At 36.7% G+C, this 6,926-nt stretch overlaps 1 long non-coding RNA gene across 12 annotated transcripts in view; it reads right to left on the reverse strand.

Moving 5' to 3' along the window:
• The window catches only part of LOC119700172, a 104,895-nt gene extending 98,003 nt beyond the window's left edge, over positions 1 to 6,892 (reverse strand). For 10 of the 12 annotated variants that reach the window (XR_005256696.1, XR_005256687.1, XR_005256695.1 and 7 more), the window contains exons 1-2: positions 6,624 to 6,892; positions 1,074 to 5,316 (exon numbers count right to left, since the gene is read on the reverse strand). This is a non-coding gene — a long non-coding RNA (uncharacterized LOC119700172). The remainder of the gene's footprint in view (positions 1 to 1,073; positions 5,317 to 6,623) is intronic. The other 2 variants (XR_005256690.1, XR_005256688.1) reach the window with 2 other exon arrangements.
• Between the last annotated feature and the right edge of the window lie 34 nt (positions 6,893 to 6,926).

Below are 6,926 nucleotides of genomic sequence, written 5' to 3' on the forward strand. Positions count from 1 at the left end.
AACAAATAACCTGGTGATGGACACAGCAGAAGAGCACTAACAGAAATGGGTAACTCAATGCTCAAGAAATGTTATTTTGGTAAGAGCAAGATTTCCAGAACTTATAAATAGTGTGAAGATATTCTAACAGCCTGACTGACAGAAAAAAAAAACTAATGAGGTTAATGTTTTTTGTTTTTTTTTTTATTTTAGAATCACTTAACAAAATTCATTATATGTGTGATGCATAAATAAAAAAATTACAGATGTATTAAAACATATTTACTGAAGCATACACTTCACATGCTTGCTTGAGGGGGTTTTTTTCCCCATAGATTTTTCTTCTTTCCGGCTGCTATGCCAAAGGCATTCATTTAGGAAAATCAATTCACACAATAGTGTTCTGTATAGGATCTATTCTTCTTTACAGGTGGTGTCTGTTCAGCATGTGTCTGATCAATGGGTACCCACTCATATGCGCACAAAATGCAGCACTTTCAGTTATTCAGATATATTCTGAGAGCATCGTAATACCCAGTTCAAATTCATCTTAAACAAGTAAAGTTGATATTTGTATAGTGTCACAACTTGCTGAAATCCCAAGGAAATATTCCAAGTTCATTCACTCTGAAAATGATTTGGAGGAGGATAAGATTAGAGACCACTGAATTGAGAAAAGAGTGACAGGACAACTTGGCTGACATCTATACTTTATCATTTAATTTCCTAATCAAGTCAGTCTCTCAACATTATTAATTTATTCTCTTTCAGATATCTTTTTAACAAAATAAATGTGCCAGAAAGTTTAAAGAAAATGGGAGCATGTTTTTAATATTCTATTCATTATTTTATCAGCATATATAAAATACCAGCAAAGGCTGAAAAATGCAAGTGAGTCTGCAGTTCATAAATTTTAGAGATTCTTTCCTGATGGCATACCTTGTCTGACAGAAGGGGAGCAGTATCTTTGTGAAATAAGTTATCCACCTACATAAGTTCTGCTAAGGCCAAACAGTACAGCAAGCCCTTCTCAGGAAACATGAGCATTAGTATGCTTTTCAGACATTCAAGTCCTGCTGGATTTGTGAACTTACCCTTATTAGCTGACTAGAAGCTTATTCAGTTCATCGTCTTCCTTCTGCCATGTTTTCCAGATCACTTTTGCTGAGAGGGATAGCAAGGGTTGCTTCTGACAACACCAACCACTCCAAGCTGAGCTGAGCTGAAGCTGCCAGCTGGAACCAGCATAGATAAGCAAGAGCAGGGTCTGAAACTGACAGTTTGATTTTTAAATGCTGCTCTCTACAGCACTTCTGAAAAGCTGAGCAGAAATACAGAAAGTAAAGCTCTCAGAATAAGCTGAGAAGAAAGATGGGACAGGGATAGAAGGTTTAGTCCACATTAATTTTAATTTTGGTGGATACAAGCTCTAAAATTAAGAAACTTACCTATAAAACAAAGAGGAAGCACTCATGCATGCATACTAGAACAACAACAATAAATAATCATCATCATTATCCTGCAATAAAGTCCTAACAACTGCCAAGGCTGTGTTCAGTTGCTTCTTAGTCTGAAAGCAAGTCCAAGTTAATTCTCACCAACTCAGGATAAACTGACAAAACTGTGCTCTGGGTTTCAGATAGCCTGCAATTAGTTTCAAATAACTTTAAATATTGCTATAAGGAATTATCTTTGTCTTTCTCAGCACAGACATGAACCATCCAAGAACCATAAATAGGATATGAGGCAGGAACCAAAATTACTCAAAAACTGGGCCCAGGGCACCTAAAACACATAGAAAACACAGAAGTAAATTGGAAGAACTGACTGCACAGCCAAATACCTTGGACTCCTGTTAGCAGAGAATTTCAACATCTGTTCTCATCAAGGGTATTAAACATGTCCCTAAATATTCTGAAAAACACTGTGCAAGACAACCAACACAGACTAAGGCAACTAAGGCAAACAGACTAATTCCACAACACAAGGATTAACTCCTCCACTCCTCCCAAGGAAGAGCTCCCCAAACAATCAATCAAAAAAAAAAAAAAAAAGGCAAAAAGCTCAAACTATCACAATTTTCAGTCCTACTTATTCATATTTCAGGCTCAGTATTCTTTAGGGGAAAACTGAATTATTTCAACCAGCTGGAACTACTTGCATCCCAGTAATTTTAATAGAAGAACTAGGTTTAGAATTATAGCAGAATTATCATTTACATCACTAAGATATGAATCAGTGTTGCTGTTATTTTTTACCAATCTGTCACAGTGATGAAGGATACTTACTTAAAGTGAATTCTCTCCCTTCATGAATCAATACACATATTAGAAGCACAAAATAAGTTCTAAGTAACAGGTAAAAAAATAGAAAACTTGGAGGCAATTGAACAAAATGGACAAAACCATTCATCATTAATATGCAAATAAAACATCCATAGAAATCAAGATTTGAATATAAATAAGGAATTTGCGTTCATTTTTGTGCATGATCTTGAAGTGTCCATGTTCCCAGTCTAGGCCCAAATTATCAAAATGTTGGCTTTCAGAACATTAAAATGTTTCACCATTCAAGAACGTTTTTTTTTCCATTTTTGTGCCAGTCAAAGCTAATTGATTCCCATTTTACCAATACTGCCAGAAATTAGAAGCCACATTTTTTGGTGAGTAAGCATCTTAACAAAAAGGATGTCACCCAGTTCTGTATAGAACACTGGCTTCAAAGTGGGAACCCCCTCACCAATGGGCACTTGGTACCCAGCCCAGCAGAGTCCTCCAGACCTGCTCCCAATTCAGGTTGCACAAGCTATTCAGGGCCTAATTTAATTTCTTCTCACTTCTGGTAAACTTCACACAAAATGACCTAATAGCAGGTCATTTGTTGCACTTGTTAAGAGAGAGGCTTGGCACAATTTTTTTCATACACTCTGAAGAAAGAAGTTTTAGAAATGCACTATATAGTCAATGTTTTAAGTGACCAGAATAAAGATACTCTCACTGAAAGAAATATAAATAGGCAGGAAATGAGCATCACTTTCACAAATCCAGCTGAGACAGACATTTATAGTATTAAACTGAGAGATCAAAGATGACTAGATTAAGTATTTATGGATTTCTCTCACTTTCCTTAAATTTGCCACCAAGGTTACTTTAGAGTATTCCTGTTTAACTAAACTTCACAATAAACTGACTTCATTCATCTATAAGATTTATGCATTTCTTCATGCTGAAATGACCTCATGTCACTATTGTGTATTTAGTGATAAGAACGTCTCATTCCAGCAATAAAGCCATGTGGAACACATTACTCCAAGGCCTATTAAGTATAAAACATTCAGCATTTATTTACCACATTGAGGGAACAGAGTCCTTAAAAGGTTATTTAGACTATAGCATGGAGACTAAAATATTCCCAGCGTCCCATTGATTTGACAGCCTGCCATAACCGTCTCATATAGTCTTAATTGGAACACAATACACACACACATACTGTCTTCTGGGAAAACATTCCCAATTACAAAGAGCCACAAGAAGAACAGCACTGCCTTTGACAGCTGGAATGCACACATTGTCATAATCCTACTGTAAGTGAAAGGTATGCATCTTCCAGAGCCTACAAAAGGTGGTGTCAGGTTGAATAAAAATCAGTGTTGTAGGCCCATCCACCTGTGTGACACATTGATGACTCCAGCTTTTGCTGAGGGGGAGGAAAATTGCTCGCTGTTTTTCTTTACCGATATAACTCATACATCTATTCAAATCAGAAACAGCATTTGGGAGAAGAAAATGCTCTTCAAGTCTTTATCTCCATTGCAAATATAAGAGCTCCACCTTGAGGCAGGAGCCAGCGAATGTTCGTAGAAGGTGCAGTCAAGCTGAAGATGCCTATCAGCATACAGACAGCCACAACTACCCAAAACATGGATTGACATCTCCCAGTGTCCCTTTCTGCTCATCTTCTTAACATACAACCAGGCATGTGTGCACATCATGCATGTGTTTGGACAAATTTACTGAAGAGAAATTAAATATATATCAAATAAACACCAATTTGACAGAGCAGTTCCCAACAAAGGTACAAGTCAAGCATAACAAGGCCTGACAGAAATAGTCCTTCGGGAGTAGGAATTATCCAAGCTTCTCTCTGAGCAGTGCACACAAATTTCAGACCATTCATTTTTTCATTATTGTATTCTTCCTAAATGAGGAGTAAAAAGATTAATACATTTCAACATTTCATTTAAATCACTATTCAAATATTCTGAGATAATTTTAATACACTGCTAAGCATTGTAAGTAAGTAGTCTGCTCTTCAAGTATTAATGACATTATTTATAGTTAAATGGGTTATTTAAAAAATTTAAGTGCTAAATATCAACTTGCATGTTCTTCAGACTACTTCAGGAGTCTTATTTTTCATTGACAGTGTAACAGTATTTAGAACTTTTCTAATAAATCAAAATTATATCAGTTAGATTAGCAAATCCAGACAGACATAAAACCTGTGTCGCATTTAAATGGAAGTTGATTAGGATACTGAGATAGATTGATTATGGCATGTATTACATATTTGCTTGAAGATGATCAGTAAGTGGAAACAGGATTTGCAGTAGGAAATCAGAGTAAGCTATACCTGTAGAACAAAATGATAAAAGAATAATGGAAAAATATCATCATCAATTGAGTTCACCACTCTAAAGAGGGCAGGCAAGTGGTCAACTTGAGAAAATACTGGAATTAGCCATTTGAGCTGGTTTTAGCTGGGATAGAGTGAATTTTCTTCACAGTACTAGTATGGGGCTGTGTTTGGGTATGTACTAAAACCACTGTGGCAATACAGGCATGCTCCAGTTATTGCTGAGCAGTGCTTACACCGAGTCAAAGCCTTTTCTACTGCTCACACCTCCCCACCAGTAAGGAGGCGGGGGGTGCACAAGAGGCTGGGAGGTGACACATTTGGGACAGCTGACCTCAACTGACCAAAGGGGTATTTCATAGCATCTGAAATCATGGTCAGCCTATGAAGCTGAGGAAAGAAGGAGCAGGAGGGCATTTGGAGTGATGACACCTTTTTCCCCAGGTAATCACCACACACAATGGAGCCACGCTTTCCCGGAGCCAGCTGAACACCTGCCTGCTCATGGGAAATAGGAAACAAATTCCTTGTGCTCTGTGTGCACAGCTTTTGCTTTCCCTATTAAGCTGTCTTTACCTCAACCCAAGAGTCTTCTTACTTTTACCCTTCCAATTCTCTTCCCCTCATGGCAGTGGTGGGGATAGGGGAGAAGTGGAAGTGGCTGTCATTAGTTGTTGGCCAGGGTTAAACCACAGAATCATTCTGGAAAACAAACAGAAAGAAATATTACTGGGGATTGACAGAAGCACAACTTTGAAAACATGTTAAGAAAGTTATTTTGCAGGTAAGAAATATAAGAGACGAAATAGAAATTTTGTCCTACTTAGGTGAATGGGAATTCTGCCATTAAGACTTAAGAAAACAATCCCATCCTTGGGATATAGGTATGACTCATTCTCTCTTTTCTCTCAAGTGTATAGAAACTCATTGTGACCTTACAAGCATTGACAAGAGCTCTCTAAGACTGCAAATATTGCAAAACAATTAACCTAATTTATAAACTAATTAAATCCATTAACCATTGAAGACAATGAGAAGCTTCATTTAAAAAGCCTTTTTTACTAGTTCCAAGATGACAGGAATGTTAAAGAGACTTTACACTTGGATAAAGAGGAGATAATTTCCTATTTTTTTTTCTTAAGTGAAGAGTAATATACAAATACATTTCAAATGTATTAATAATTTCTAGCCCAAACATGACTCTTCACAAAAAATACAGGGCAAGCCTGTTACTTTCTTTGCCAAATGCTTTATTTCTAACTGTATTAAGGGAAACACAATGTTACCCATGATATGAAAATGCAGCACAAAAATAAGCATTAGTTTGATTTTAAAATTCAGTCAGCATCTATAATTTGCAATGCAATCTCTTTTATGGCTTATTAAAATAAGTGTTATTGAAACATAATTTTAATTCTATACAGCTGAACAGACTCATATATATTTATGACTGCAACAGATGTTTCTACGGGCTCATTTAGAGCACTTCTCCTTGCATTCCCCTCAGCTGATGAGGTGCCCTTCTATGTTACAAGGAATTCCTTTTACATCACAGTGGTACAGCTGGTTAAAAACACCATCTGCACGCATAAAAGCGTGGATTGTATCTAGCCACAACACACAGAACTTCAGAATGACTGCTGAAAGCTGGAGATAAAGTTTTACATTATACTGGATGGCATTTGCACATATTCAATTTTTAAGTCCCTAAATACTGTTGATGTTGTCAAAATAACTCAAAGTAGGATTTTACCAGCATTTGTTCTGTGGTGGCCATTTGGACTGACACAAGATTAAACTGTGATTTAACCTCTGTTTTTCCTAATCAGTGTTTTTTTAAAGTACCTCATAAGCAATAGGAAAAAGTTCACTCATTTCAAACCCATTCTTTAAATCATTATTTTCAAAACCAGTTACATTGATAAATGTCATTTTTAAGAGTCAGAAATTCACACACATTCTATAACAGTATTTACTGCCATAGTGCAGTGAAGACCAAACACACTCACAGGGATCCCACTGCCTGGTAAACAGCAGTCACAGCTTATTTCTAGAAATAGGTTTCAGGAGCTCTAATCTTCACAGGGTTTGCTTCAATACACTGTAAAACATGCAACCATCTCAGTATAGCCACTTATCCAAAACAAATTGAAACCTATTTTAACCTGCCTCTTCATCCACAGGACTCACTTCTGTTAACTACTTTAGTTCCTCTAATTAAATGAGACCAAATAATACATTTCTGCTCCTTGAGTCCAAGCATTTGTTTTCTCACAGCTTTCCCCCCCCCCCCAAAGTAACTTACCTTGGAA

The sequence above is a fragment of the Motacilla alba genome, chromosome 4 (assembly GCF_015832195.1).
Source record: "Motacilla alba alba isolate MOTALB_02 chromosome 4, Motacilla_alba_V1.0_pri, whole genome shotgun sequence".
Taxonomy (NCBI): domain Eukaryota; kingdom Metazoa; phylum Chordata; class Aves; order Passeriformes; family Motacillidae; genus Motacilla; species Motacilla alba.